Here is a 16,232-nt window from a genome sequence, read left to right as displayed (position 1 = left end):
TAAAGGGGTAGTATCCAAAATCTATAAAGAACTTATCAAACTCAACACCCAAAAAACAAATAATCCAGTGAAGAAAGGGGCAAAGGACATGAATAGACACTTCTCCAAGGAAGACATCCAGATGGCCAACTGACACATGAAAGATGCTCAGCATCACTCATCATCAGGGAAATACAAATCAAAACCACAATGAGATACCACCTGACACCTGTCAGAATGACTAACATTAACAACTCAGGCAACAACAGACATTGGCGAGGATGTGGAGGAAATGGCGAGGATGTGGAGGATGTGGCGAGGATCTCTTTCGCATTGTTGGTGGTAATGCAAGCTGGTGCAGCCACTCTGGATAACAGTATGGGGTTCCTCAAAAAACTAAAAATAAAACTACCCTACAACCTGGCAATTGCACTACTAGGTATTTATCCAAGGGATACAGGTGTGCTGTTTCGAAGGGACACATGCACCCCCATGTTTATAGCAGCACTATCAACAATAGCCAAAGTATGGAAAGAGCCCAAATGTCCATCGATGGATAAATGGATAAAGAAGATGTGATATATATATATATATATATATATATATATATATATATATACACACAATGGAGTATTACTTGGCAATCGAAAAGAATGAAATCTTGCCATCTGCAACTACGTGGATGGAACTGGAGGGTATTATGTAAGTGAAATCAGTCAGTCAGAGAAAGACAAAAATCATATGACTTCACTCATATGAGGACTTTAAGAGACAAAACAGATGAACATAAGGGAAGTGAAGCAAAAATAATATAGAAACAGGGAGGGGGACAAAACAGAAGAGACTCATAAATATGGAGAACAAACTGAGGGTTGCTGGAAGGGTGGTGGGAGGGGGGATGGGCTAAATGGGTAAGGGGAATTAAGGAATCTATTCCTGAAATCATTGTTTCACTATATATATATATATATATATATATATATATATATATATATGCTAACTAATTTGGATGTAAATTTTAAAAAATAAAAAATAATAAATAAATAAATAAATAAATAAATAAATAAAATAAAAAAACCCCACAAAACTCTTTGCCAACTAGGAATAAAAAGAAATTTCTCTAACTTGATAAAATTCATAAAACTATAGCCATATCTTAAGCTGTCAAACATTAGAAGCATTCCTTTAAAATTAAGAATAAGCTAAAGACTTTTCACTATCACTCTTTTTTGGGAGGTGGTGTGGAGTCAACTTCAAGTATAGGAAGAAAGAAAAAGGAAATTATAGGTAAGAATTTTAAAGACAGAAACAAAACCATCATTATTCTCAGATAGTATTGATTATCTAAATAGAAACTCCAGAGAAAAACAGACCAATTATTAGAATTAGTAATTGAGATTAGAATGTAAACTGGACATATGATAAACATATAAAAACCAGCTGCATTCCTACATACCAAAATATACATATACATATTTTAAAGTATATCATATACAAGACCAACAAAATATAAGGTACTAGAAATAAATCTAATGAAAATGTGCACATCTTTATGAAGGATATTGTAAAACTTTATTTTTTATTATTTTATTATTTTTTAAGTAATCTCTACACCCACCATGGGGCTCAAACTCACAATGCTGACATCAAGAGTCACATGCTCTACCGACTAAGCCAGCCAGAATCCCCTATAAAACTTTATTGAAGGGGCGCCTGCGTGGCTCAGTCGGTTAAGCATTCAACTGTTGGTTTCAACCCAGGCCATGATCTCACAAGTTCGTGAGTTCAAGCCCCACATTGCGCACTGTGCTGGCAGTGTGGAGACTGCTCTGGATTCTCTCTCTCTCCCTCTCTCTCCCTCTCTCTCTGTCCCTCCCCTGCTCACGCTGTCACTCTCTCAAAATAAATAAACTTAAAAAAGACTTTATTGGAATACATTAAAGAAATTCTAAGTAAGTGGAGATGTAGACCATGTTCAATGATAATAATATTGTACAGTTGTTAATTACCTGAAAATAAGTTATAAAGCCCATGTAACTCAGTCACAATCTCAACAGTATTGTTTATGGAACTTGACAACATTGTTTTAAAGCTGACATAGAAGAGCAAAGAACCAAGAGTGGACATGACAATTTTGGAGAACTTCTTCATTCTAGCAGCTATGTTGCTGTTTCTAAAGCTAGAAGAATTGAAACAGTGTGGTGCAGAGGGACCAAGAGACCTAGGCAGACAAAGAGACCTAGGAACAGAATAGAGAGTTCAGGCATGGATGCATTCATATATGAAAACCTGGCAAATGACAGAAGTGGCTGTGCAAATAAAAAAGCAAAGGACAAAGTAGTCTAGTGTTTTCCACATCTTGTTTCACTGACAACCCACAGCAAGAAATATGTTTTCTGGTGGTCAGGAAGATGGCGGAGTAGGAGGATTCTTAGCTCACCTCATCCCACAGACACACCGAAATAGTAGCTACATCTGCACAACTAACTCAGAGAGCAAAGTGAAGACTGACAGAATAGACCTTCCACAGGTCTACTGTAGCGAGAAGGCCACACCAAAAAGGGGAGGAGGGGCAGAGATGTGGCTGGGAACAAAACCTCTGGTGAGACAAACCACAAACGGTGGGAACACTACAAGCATGGAGAAGCAAGAGGATCAGCGCCCACACCAGGGATCCAGATCGAGTACTGAGAACATGAGTTGGGAAGTTGAGTCCCCATAACAGCTGGCTTTGTAAACCAGTCGGGCTAACTATGGTAGCTTTTAAGATCAGTGGGGCTTAATTTTGGGTACTTTAAAAGTCAGCAGGCTTAACTGGGAGAGCTGTTGGGGGAGGGGGATAGGACACTGAATCCCTTAAAGGGACTTTAAGGGCCAACATAATAAATAGCTCAGCCCAAGACACAGTACAGAAGCAGCAGTTTGGAAAGCATCTGGGGTATAGTGGAGGAGATTTATTTACTAATCTCAGAATGTGAGCTGGAGGGGCAGAGTCTTCAGGAAAGGTCAAGAACAAAAGTATTCCAAGTGCCATTTCTCTTTCCCTCCTCCAGCCACAGCTGGAACCAGTGCAAACACCCTCCACCTATTGTGCCAGCACCACATGCCCCACCCTCCTCCCCCTGAAGACCTGCCCCCCACCCCCAACCTGCCCAGCAGGCAGTCATCTCTCCAAAGCAGCTCCAGCAAGGGCTGGTGCCACTCCAAAGGGACTCTTGTCCTGGGGAGCAAGGGAGATAACTAACTGTACACACCAGTGCACAGCTAGCTTGAGTGCTGATCCTGCCCGCTTATTAGCCTGCTGTGGCCTCAGACAGGCCCTTCAACAGTGTAGGGACAAAACTCTTCCCAGTGTACGCACAGCAGCCAAAGTGGATCATTGCAGCCAACTGGGCTGAAGGCAAACGCAGATCAGCCACAATGGAAGGTGCACACAGCCCACGTGGGGGCGCCTTGGATCACCTGGTTCTGCTCACCAAAAACAATACAATACTTAGGCATAAACTTGACCATGGAGGCAGAAGACCTATACTCTGAAAGCTAGAAAATATTGATGAAAGAACTTAAAGATGCCACAAATAAATGGAAAGACATTCCATGCTCATGGTTTGGAAGAATTAATATTGTTAAAATGTCCACACTACCCAAAGCAATCTACAAATTCCATGAAATTCCTGTCAAAATACCAACAGTATTTTTATAGAACTAGAACAAATAGTACTAAAATTTGTATGGAGCCACAAAAATACCTCAAATAGTTAAAGCAATCTTGAGAAGGAAGAACAAAGCTGGAGGAATCACAATTTCAGATTTAAAGTTATATTACAAAGCTATAATAATCAAAACATTATGGTACTGGCACAAAAAGAGACATGTAGATCAATGGAACAATGTAGAGAGTCCAGAAATAAACCCATGCTTATATGGTCAACTAACGATGAAGGAGGTAGGAATACACAGTGGGGGAAAAACAGTTTCTTCAATAGATGGTGCTGGGAAAACTGGAAACTACATGCAACAGAATGAAACTGGACCACTTTTTACACCATACGTGATAATATCTCAAAATGGATTAAAAGCCTAAATGTGAGACCAAAAACCATAAAAATGATAGAAGAAAACATAGGCAGTAATCTCTTTGACATCAGCCTTCGCCACATTTTTCTAGATATGTCTCTTCAGGCAAGGAAAATAAAAGCAAAGTTAAACATTGGGACTACTTTAAGATAAAAAGCTTTTGCACAACAAAGGAAACCATTGATAAAACAAAAAGGCAACTTACTGAATGGGAGAAGATATTTTCAAATGATATATCCAAAATATATAAGGAACTTATATAACAACACCAAAAATGAAAATAAATAATCTAGTTTAAAAATGGATATATGGCCTGAACAGACATTTTTCAAAACAAACAAACAAACAAACAAACCCTAAAGATACAGATTGCCAACAGACACATGAAATGATGCTCAATGTCACTAATCAATCAGGGAGATGCAAATCAAAACCACAATGGGTATCACCTTATTCCTGTCCAAATGGCTAGAATTGAAAAGAGAAGAAATAACAAGAGGTGTTATTGAGGACGTGGAGAAAAAGGAAACTTCATGCACTGTTGGTGGGAATGCAAATTGGTAAAGGCTCTGTGGAAAACAGTATGGAGTTTCCTCAAAAAAATAAAAATAGAAATACCATACAATGCAATAATTCCACTACTGGGTATTTACCCAAGGAAAATAAAAACACTAACTTGAAAAGAAATCTGCACCCCTGTGTTTATTTTAGCATTGTTTATGATCGTTAATATATGGAAGCAACTCAAGGGTCTATTAATAGATAAAGAAGATGTTAATATATATACACAATGGAATATTATGCAGCCAAAAAAAGAATGAGATCTTACTTTTTTGTGACAACATGGATAGACCTAGAGGGTATTGTGCTAAATGAAACATCAGACAGAGAAAGAGAAATATCATATTATTTCACTTACATGTGGAGTCTAAAAAACAAAACAAATGAACAAAGAAATAAACCAAAAAACAGACTCTTCAATAGACAGAACAAACTGGTGGCTCCCAGAGGGTATTAAGAGGCACAAACTTCCTGTTGTAAAATAAGTCATGGAGAATAAAAGTACATTATAGGGAATATAGTCAATAATATTGTAGTAACATGCGGTGACAGATGGTGACTGCACCATTGTAGCGAGCGCTGAGTAATATATAGAATTGTTGAATCAGTGTTGTATGCCTGAAAGTAATATAACACTATATGTTAATTATACTTCAATAAAAATTAAAAATAAAAAACAATTCAAAAAACAAGTGCATTTTTTATCACAAACCAAACAGTGGTGTGTACACGCACGAATATATGCATACAACTAAAACAGAAGATTCAAGAAATACAGTTACAATTACTATCTGCCATGCATTCTGGCATTTTCTATTCATCCCCATTTTATTAAACAAATAATTCCTGCTGCAACCCACAAAATTGATTTCATAACCATGACAGAGTTGTCGCCTTCGATTTGAAAATCTGCACTTGTACAAAAAGCATTCTTGATAAAGAGTTCTGTGCAGGAGAGTGCTGGTATGTTAAAAGAACAGTTTCCCCAGGGTTTGGGGGAGAGCTGGGTTGTAGTGTTGGCCCGTGACCACTACAAGCCAGCAGTGTGTTTACCAATCAGCTAACAAAGTTCCTGAGGATCTAACAATGGACTCTCGTGAGTTGGTAGGAGGCAGCTTCAGAACACCGTGATTCAAGCCTAACTGGTTACACATATGGAAAAAAAAATGATTGGATCTCTACATCACATCACATATGAAAATTGATTTCAGGTGAGCTAAATACCCGACACGTGAAGAATATTACACGTGACTGTGAAATGCACATGTTATAAAAAGTAAAAAACAAAAATTCCTGGGTAGAAAAGGGTTTTAAATGATAGGAAAAGTTACTACTCAAATTTAGTAGAGGCTTTGAAAAGTAAAAGGTAAGGCAACCAGGAGACCTGACTGCAGGAACCTCTAGGCAGGAAAGAAAAGAGAAAAGAGATGGTATTCTCAGAACCTAAGGTAAGGGCTCGGGCTGCCCAGCAGTCACTGAATGGAAAGGGCGGGGGCATTCAGCAGAGTTGCAGCCATGATCCAGGCTGGACAAAGGGAGCTGGAATGGTAGAGACCCCACCAGAAGCAGAGTGGGTGGGGAGAAAGAGCCTGGTTTCTCCTCTTCAGTCTCCTATCTGTGCTTCCCATTTGCTGAATGAAAATGGAAGCCTGTCAGCAAGAGACCTTGGGAAGTGTTTTTCAGAGATGAGCTCACTCCAAGAGGGAAAGGCTGAGTAAGGATCTGAGAGCAAACAGGTAAATAAATGCCCAGCACATCAGGGGGATACATATTAAAGCTACACTGAGACCATTTCATATCCATCAGACCTGGAATACGTCTCAAGTTAAACGATTAAAAAGCATTTTAAGGATATGAAATGAAGAGAACTCTCACATTCTGGGAGTGAGCAGGGAAACTGACACAGCCAATTTTGAAAGTGGAGTTGTTTTCCTTGCTAAACTTGAAGGTGCACACACCCTCTGTGACCTAGAAATTCTACTCCTTGATATAAATTTCTGAGAAAGTTCTCACATGTATGAACAAGGTGACATGTCCAAGAATATGAACCATTTGAGGATGGTAAAAAATTGGAACCCAATGAAATGTCCATCAATAGAAGAAATGATTTTTAAAATATTATCTACTAATAATGGAATACTATATCACAGATAAAATGAATGAACTAGTGCTACATCTATCAACATGCGATAATCTCCTAAACCATGCTATTAAAGCAAGTAGCAGAAAACCATACACAATATCATTCACATTAAGTTTTAAAACAAAAGATGTATGTTCCATGGGGATATTGTTTAGGATAGCATAAATAGCAAAAGTATAAAGATATACATAGGTTTTATATATTTTGGATACCAACCCTTTATTGGATATGTCATTTACAAAGATCATCTCCCATTCAGTAAGTGGTTGCCTTTTAGTTTTGTTGTTTCCTTCACTGTGCAGAAACTTTTTATTTTGATGTTGTCCCAATAATTTATTTTTGCTTTTATTTCCCTTGCCCCAGGATACATGTCTAGAAAAAAGATGCCATGGCCGATGTCAGAGAAATTATTGCCTCTGCTCTCTTCTAGTATTTTTATTTTCAGGTATCACAAGTAGGTCTTTGATCCAGTTTGAGTTTATTTTCATGTATGGTGTAAGAAAGTGGTCCAGTTTCATTCTTTTGCATGTAGCTGTCCAGTTCTCCCAGCACCATCTGTCGAAGAGACTGTCCTCTTCCCATTGTATATTCTTTCCTCTTTTGTTGGAGATTAATTGACCATATAATTATGGATTTATTTCTGGGTTTTCTATTCCAGTTGATTGATCTATGTGTCTATTTTTGTGCCATATTGTTTTGATTGCTACAGTTTTGTAATATGAGTCTGGAATTGTGATACCTCTGTTTTTGTTTTTCTTTGCCAAGATTGCTTTGGCTATTCGAGGTCTTTTGTGGTTCCATACAAATTTTAGGATTGTTTGTTCAAGCTCTGTCAAAAATGCTATTGGTATTTTGATAGGGATTGCATTAAATGTGAAAATTGCTTTGGGTAGTATAGACATTTTAACAATATTTGTTATTCCAATCCATGACCATGGAATGTCTTTCTATTTCTTTGTGTCATCTTCAATTTCTTTTATCAGTGTTTTATAGTTTTCAGAGTGTAGATCTTTCACCTCTTCGGTTAGGCTTATTCCTAGGTATCTTATTGTTTTTGGTATACATGTAAATGGGATTGCTTTTTAAATTTCTCTTTCTGCTGCTTCATTATTAGTGTATATAAATTCAACAGATTTCTATATATTGAGTTTACCGAATTCATTCATTGGTTATAGCAGTTTTTTGATGGTCTTTAGGGTTTTCTATCTGTATCTGCAACTAGTGAAAGTTTTACTTCTTCCTTACCAGTTTGCATGTCTTTTATTTCTTTTTGTTGTCTGAATGCTGTGTCCAGGGCTTTCAGTACTACATTGAATAAAAGTGGTGAGAATGGACATCATTGACTTGTTCCTGACCTTAGGGGAAAGGCTCTCAGCTTTTCACCATTGAAGATGAGGTTAGCTGTGGGTTTTTCATAGAAGGCCTTTATTCTGTTGATATATGTTCCCTCTAAATCTACTTTGTTGAGGTTTTTTTTTTTTTATCATGAATGGATGTTGTATTTTGTCAAATGCTTTTTCTGTATTTATTGAAATGATCATATGATTTTTATCCTTTCTCTTAAAAAATGAGAAGACATGAACAGACATGCAGACAGCCAACAGGTACATGAAAAGATGCTCAACATCATTCATCATCAGGGAAATGAAAATCAAAACTACAATGAGATATCACCTCTTACCTGTCAGAATGGCTAAAATCAACAACACAAGAAAACAGTGTTGGTGAGGATGTGGAGAAAAACAAACCCGTATACCCTGTTGGTGGGAATACAAACTGGTACAGTCATTGTGGAAAACAGTATGGAGATTCCTCAGAAAGTTAAAAATAGAATTACCCTACAATCCAGTAATTGCACTACTGGGTATTTACCCCCAAAATACAAAAACACCAATTCACAGGGATATATGCACCCCTATGTGTATTGCAGCATTATTTACAATAGCCAAATTATGCAAGCAGCCCATGTGTCCATCCATAGATGAATGGAGAAAGAAGATGTGGCATATATACCCAATGAAATATTATTTAGTCACAAAAAAGAATGAAATCTTGCCATTTGCAACAACATGGATAAAGCTAGAGAGTATACTGCTAAGTGAAATAAACAGAGAAAGACAAATACCATATGATTTTACTCATATGTGGAATTTAAGAAACAAAATAAAGGGAAAAAACAGAGAAACAAACCAAGAAACAGACTCTTAACTGTAGAGAACAAACTGATGGTTACTAGAGGGGAGTTGGTGGGGGGATGGGTGAAATAGGTGAAGGGCAATATGATGAGTACAATTATGATGAGCACTGAGTAATGTGTAGAATTGTAAAATCACCATATTGTATGCTTGAAACTAATATAACACTGTATGTTATCTACACTGGAATTAAAATTAAATACTTAATTAAAAAAAGATACACGGGAAGGATAAATACAAAATTTAGAGTAATAGTAACTCTGGGAGTGGTATAGAGGAAAATGGGATCATGGAGTGGTCCCCAGGAGTCTTCAACAATATTTAAATGCTTTGTTTCTCAAGCTAGGTAAGCAATACTTGCTTGTTCATTGCATTTTCTCTTTACCTTTTGGTGTGTCTGAAATATTTGTTTTTTTTTTAAAAGATAAGGAAGCACTATCATCAAAACCTAATGTTTGTCAAAACTCTGCAATGTGTTTGTAACAACTCATAACATGCAGCTGGTATAAGAGATAGCAATGGTTCGTACATTGCCCATTAATTTATTTATTTTTTTATTTTTTATTTTAGAGAGAGAGAGAGAGCACAAGTGGGGGAAGAATGGCAGAGGGGGAGAGAGAGAGAGAGAATCCCAAGCAGGCTCCATATTGAAAGTGGAGCTCAATCCCATGACCCTCGGATCATGACCTGAGCCGAAATCAAGAGTTGGACACTCAATCAACTGAGCCACCCAGGCGCCCCTCTTCATTAATTAATTACTCCACATGTTTCTGAACTTACCAAAAACTTGTGAGATTTCCTCTGAACATTTCAGCTTCTTTGTTTCATCAAGTACATAAAAAGCCAGAATGTTTTGAGATAGTATCAGTGGCTAACACTTATTAAGCACCTACCCTGCACAAGACACCAATCACCCCCACTATATCATAGGAGAAAAACATGGCACCAAGAGACCCTGGCAATTTCCCAAAGCCACCCAGAAGAGCAGGGACAGATTGGGGTCCAGAGTCTTCACTCTACTTTCTCTTTTGCCTCTCCCAGAGCAGCCATTATTTTTCTTTCTCACTTCTGAATAATTTTTAAACAAGTACAGATGAAATAAGTGCTTCTGATGGTTTCTGGAACTGACGATAGAGAAAAGCTCTGTAATTTCATAGACTGAAAGACAAAATTCAGAGAGCTTCCTCAGGAGAAGGGAGGCCACCCGATCAGAATACCTGGCCCCGAGGCCCTGAAATAGCTGCCACCACCAGTTGTGTGACCGTGGGCAAGCTCATCAGACCAAGCGAATTCTAGACCCAGCTCTACCATTTCCAACTCATTACTTGGCTTTCTTAAGCCTCCTCACCAAATAGAAATAATAATACCCACCTCTTCAGTTTTGTCTGAGATAAATGAAAACATGCATAATGCCAGGTCTGTAACCTCCCTGAGACTGTTACCCTCTGGGCAGAGCCAATGATGCCCATCTTTTGTCGAATCCACAGTCAGTCACCCTGCATTTGAAGTGGACCATCATGGAAGAAGGATTTATACCATAGAAATTGGCTATGTCTACATCTCAGGGTTTGTTTTTTGTTTTTGTGGATTTTTTGACAGCTGGTTGTTAAGCATTTACCAGCACCCCCTGCAAGTGTTGTTGGGAGCTGCTTTGTCGAATTGAAAAGCACTATATAAACATTAGCTACTCTTATTTAAGATTTCATGACCAACAGAACAAAAAAGAGAACTTTTAAGAGTGAAAACGTCTCCCATGAGAATATTGTTCTACATCTCGCAGAACACCTCGTGCAGTACACAAACTTAAGGCCTTCCTCTGCATCCCAAGCTAGTATGGTGGGACTCCCGGAACCAGTGGGTTTCTCAGGAAGTCAGTCCAGTGCAATGGGGCAGAGCTCCGGGGTTTTGTTATGAGTGAGCTGATGGTATCTGCAACACGTTGCTTTTGACCCTTGTGCCCTGTTCTTCCTGAAACCCCAGTGAGTACTGAGAACCCTGTCTTTTGTTTCCTTTGCCACTCCCTAGCTGGGTGCTGGAATACCTTCTTCTAAAGGTTCATTGGACAGAATTCCCACCTCATCGAAGGTTAACAATAATACATTTAAGATTTAAAATTTTAAGTAGATATGCTTAAAAACACCACACTTAATATATGAAAGGTAATGATGAAAATCTAGATGTGTAATGATTTCTGGGATTTTGTTTTTTAAACAGCACAAGAATGTGCTCTTCTGAAGATTGCCTTGTGACATTTCTTGTATAAATAAAATATTACCTTGCTCAGAAAGTGGAAAATCCTCATAACAAACACCTGAATATATTTTACTAAAAATTTCAGCAGGCTTTTTCCCTTGGACATGTTTAAAGAGCAACTGCAGAGCATAAATAACTGCTTTTCTCAGCATGGTCTAAATGAGAGGAAATGGAATTGTAATGAAGTCTACGCGGGCTGCTTCAGCAAGTACTACAGATACAAACACTCCCTTTGCTATTCTAATCAACATTGGGCTGACATGGCTGATTAGAAATTCCCAACTCAGAACATAGCTCTTTGAATTGGAGAAAAAAATGTTGCCATCTCATTTGCAGATTTAACTCCAAGTGTCCAGTTGCTACAAAGCAATGGACAGAATGTACTGCATATAAATGGTTTGTTCCTCTTGATAGCCAAGCTTACAGAAATTGCATATGGATTTTACTTGCATGGTGACAGACTTATTATTTAATGTGTTTTCCACTGAAGTAGAATTGAAGTAGAATTGTCATCTGCTGCCTGCCTCTCAGCCTGTCCGTTCTCGAATGCTCCCCCAACTCTGCCATTAGAGTTCTCTTCCTAAAATTTCAGTCACTCACAGTTCAACTTCACAGTTGCCACCTGTACTCTTATTTCACATTTTTATTTTGGTCAAATCTAAATAGCTCTAACCTTATTTTGGCCCTAAGCACTAATAGCTGTGAAAGCACACATGATTTGCTGCCACACAACGGAAGAAAATACAAAATCTATATGATAATGCCTTATATAGAGAATATATAACGTTACAACTTTATATACTCAGTTTTAGCTGAGTTACAACTCAGTAACAAGAAGAAAAACAATCCAATTTAAAAATGGGCAGAATCGGGGCGCCTGGGTGGCGCAGTCGGTTAAGCGTCCGACTTCAGCCAGGTCACGATCTCACGGTCCGTGAGTTCGAGCCCCGCGTCAGGCTCTGGGCTGATGGCTCAGAGCCTGGAGCCTGTTTCCGATTCTGTGTCTCCCTCTCTCTCTGCCCCTCCCCCGTTCATGCTCTGTCTCTCTCTGTCCCAAAAATAAATAAATGTTGAAAAAAAAAAAAATTAAAAATGGGCAGAATGTGGAGGGATGGGCTAAGTGGGTGATGGGCACTAAGGAAGGTACTTGCTGGGATGAGCACTGGGTATTATATGGAAGTGATGGATCGCTGGGTTCTACTCCTGTAACCAATACTACACTGTATGTTAACTAACTTGAATTTAAATAAATAAATTTAAAATAAAAAAAAATGAAAATGGGCAGAAGACTTAAACAGATACCCTACAAAAGACAACACACCAATGGCCAATAAGCACATGATAATATGTTCAACATCACTAGGCATCAGACAAAAGCAAATTAAAATCGCAGTAAGATACCAGTACACTCTAAAATTTAAAAGATTAATAATTCGAAGTTCATGAGGATGTAGAAAACCTGAAAATCTCATAAAACACTGGTGCGACTGTAAAATGGCACAAATATTTTTGGGAAGAAACCCTGGCATATCCTTAAAAGTTTGAAACAGTATATTCAAAAGCACAATTATCTAACTAGTAAGTATTTTTCTCTACATCAGAGATAGAAATATATACAGGGGCGCTTGGGTGGCTCAGTCGGTTAAGCGTCCGACTTCAGCTCAGGTCATGATCTCACAGCTTGTGGGTTTGAGCCCTATGTCGAGCTCTGTGCTGACATCTCAGAGCCGGGAGCCCACTTCGGATTCTGTGTCTCTCTCTCTCTCTGACCTTCCCCCAACCACACTATGTCTCTCTCAAAAATAAATCAACATTAAAAAACATTTTTTAAAGAAATATATACAGAACAAAACAGGGTTAAAAAAGTCAAATATATAGTTACCGTATGACTCCAAGTTGTGCTTCTCGTTATCCGTCCAAAGGAAATTAAAAAATACATCCACAGAAAGATTTGGACATGAATGTTCTGGGGACCAGGGACTGTTCTGGGGAATGGCAAGCTTCCCTGAGTGACATCTCATTCTAAGAACCGAGTGCTTGCGGGAAGCGTGGATGTGGCCGCCTACGGTGCTCTCAGCTTGCCTGGTATGGAACCATTGCCTCATCAGCAGGGCTCCAGTCTTAGTGTGTTGCCTCACAGATAAAACCTCCACACCATGCACGAGTGGTGACGGGGTAGCAGAAGAGAACCTTGACCAGGAAAGAAAACCTTCTTTTTGCGTTTTGGACGGATCGCTCTGGTATTGTTTTGAGCTCTGTCACACTGGCAACCCTGGGTGAAAAGAATTCACAGTAAGACCAGAGCCAAAAGATACCAAGCGATTGGCACTGGTTAAGGTTTCTCTTTTCTTTTTTAAGTTATTAGAATTTTAAATATAGTAGGCCGGAGTCTGGTTCATGTGGTTCCTCAGTAGATACGGCCCCAGACAGGACAAGTTTATGTGGCAGAGGTAGCAGACCACAGAGGAAGTGTGACCGAGCCTTTGCCTCCAGAATGAATATGGAAGTGGAGCATTCTGGAGTGTGACAGCGCCTTGCACTCCTGTCCCATTCTATCACGCCGAGGTAAAAAGTGAGAGCCCAGAGCAGTGTCTAGACAGAACATAGTCTTACCTTGGACAATTTCTGTTCTCTTTGTAGACTGTGGTAGGCAGAATGCTCATCCTTAAGTGTCAATCCCTAACGCCTGCAAACTGTAATATGTTACATTAAACAGCAAAAGGCTCTGCAGCTGTTAAACAAGATTTTACGATTGGGAGATTATTCTGGCTTGTGGGTGGGCCCAATCTAATCATGTGAGCCCTTAAAAGTAGTGAACTTTCTCCAGCTGGGGCAAAAGATATGGCAGAAGGGAAATTGGGCGAGATTTGAAGATTTGAAGCCCGAGAGGGACTGGATGGGCCGGTGCTGGAGTGGCCACAAAGAAAGCACGGGAAGGAACGTGGGCAGCTTTTACAAAAAGACCAGCCCCCAGCTGACAGCTAGCAAGGAAATGGGGAACTCCATCCTACAGCTGCAAGGCATTGAATCCGGCCAACAACCTCGATGACCTAGAAGCACAATCTTCCCCATAGCCTCTAGGGAAGACTGCAGCCTAATTGAACAACCTAATTTCAGCCTTGGGAGGCCTTCTGCAGAGGACCCAGCTGAGCCCCGTTGTGCCCAGAGCTCTGAGCCATGAAACTGTGAGATAATAAACGGGTGCTGTTTTGAGTCACTAAGCTTGTGGTAATTTTTCTGGCAGCAGTAGAAAACTAATACATAAACTTAATTCATTTATTTTTTGAGAGAGAGAGACAGAGAGTGTGAGCAGGGGACGGGCAGAGAGAGAGGGAGAGACAGAATGTCAAGCAGCCTCCGTGCTTCTTGAGCCCAACACAGGGCTCAAACTCACAAACCATGAGATCATGACCTGAGCCAAAAACTAAGAGTTGGACGCTTATGCAACTGAGCCACCCAAGCACCCCAAATGTTTATTTTTGAGACAGCATGAGTGGGGGAGGGTCAGAGAGAAAGGGAGACACAGAATCCGAAGCAGGCTCCAGGCTCTGAGCTGTCAGCACAGAGCCTGTCATGGGGCTGGAATCCACAGACTTTGAGATGATGACCTGAGACAAAGTTGGACGCTTAACCGACTGAGCCACCCAGGTGCCCCAACACATTTTTTTTTTAATTTTTTTTTTCAACGTTTATTTATTTTTGGGACAGAGAGAGACAGAGCATGAACGGGGGAGGGGCAGAGAGAGAGGGAGACACAGACTCGGAAACAGGCTCCAGGCTCTGAGCCATCAGCCCAGAGCCTGACATGGGGCTCGAACTCCCGGACTGCGAGATCGTGACCTGGCTGAAGTCGGACGCTTAACCGACTGCGCCACCCAGGCGCCCCTACATTTTTTTTTTTTAAAGCAAGCAAGCAGAATTCTTAGGCAAAAGTGATTTTGAATTCCCTTTTCTTATTGCAAACATGTGATGTAGGAGTCTTAATGTTTGATCAAAAAAGTCTTAGTCTTTGATCAAAAAAGAAGTTACAATCCATATTTCCACCTGTGCCCCTCAGTATATGGCTGTATACAATGGGAGAATGAAGCTCTATTATTTTCTCTCTAAGGCCTTCTAGAAGACCCTAGAGTGGAGGATGGATTTCAGTGAGATCAAGACTGTAACCAGGCTACTGTCCTAATCCAGTTGAGGGACGATAGGGCAGGGCTAGCTGCTGTGGTGAAGTCAGTTTGGAAAGAGAGACACTGGTTCCAAATGGCTCTGGAAGAGCCAGTTAGGTGGAAGGTAATCCCAGTGAATCTGAGAATGCAAGAGGAGAGGCTTGGGGAGCAATGCCCGTGGTATGAGTTGATTATGGGGGAGGGGGTACTTGTGGAACATCCATGTAGCATCCAGGAGATGTGTGGATATTGAATACTGAAGCTCAATGATTCTCAGAGACTCCAATTTGGGAATAAGTAACACACACCAGGATTTTGTTTGAGGTCATTAGAAAAGGGTGTGTCTCCCTCTCTCTGACCCTCCCCCGTTCATGCTCTCTGTCTCAAAAATAAATAAACATTAAAAAAAAAAAAAAGGATTGGAGACAAAAAAGGACAGAAAAAATGAGACAACTGTTGGGTGAGGTGGAATTGATAGATTTACTAATAAACTACAAAACAGGCATGCCTAGAGAGTTCATGATCTCTCTTAGAGGAGAAAAAGGAGATGGCAGGGAGGCAGAAGCTGGAGAACGTTCGTGTTAGCCACGAGGGCTCAGGACGGCTCTGTCCTGCCTGGGTGAATGACAGTGTGGCTGGAGATGGATACCCAAGAGGAAGGCACAGGAAAGGATTCCACCAGCCACCTGCACACATGCACCTTCATCAACTGGGTATTTGTCATTTCAGGAATGCAAATCTATTGTGTTTCTCCTGAGTATATCATTCAGTGAAGATTTAGCTATTCACATCATTTTCAGGAAAATTGGAGCTGGCTCCCTGCACCCCCATTTCTGTGCACACAGAGCTGCTGTATTGACTAAG

General features: G+C 39.9%; 1 pseudogene; it reads right to left on the bottom strand.

The window, feature by feature from the left end:
- Window positions 1–13,871, bottom strand: part of LOC115514953 — a 72,637-nt pseudogene extending 58,766 nt beyond the window's left edge.
- Window positions 13,872–16,232: the final 2,361 nt, after the last annotated feature.

This window comes from Lynx canadensis, chromosome B2 (genome assembly GCF_007474595.2).
Source record: "Lynx canadensis isolate LIC74 chromosome B2, mLynCan4.pri.v2, whole genome shotgun sequence".
NCBI classification, from domain to species: domain Eukaryota; kingdom Metazoa; phylum Chordata; class Mammalia; order Carnivora; family Felidae; genus Lynx; species Lynx canadensis.
Note: the sequence above shows the minus strand (reverse complement) of the source record. Positions and strands in the feature narration are given on the sequence as shown.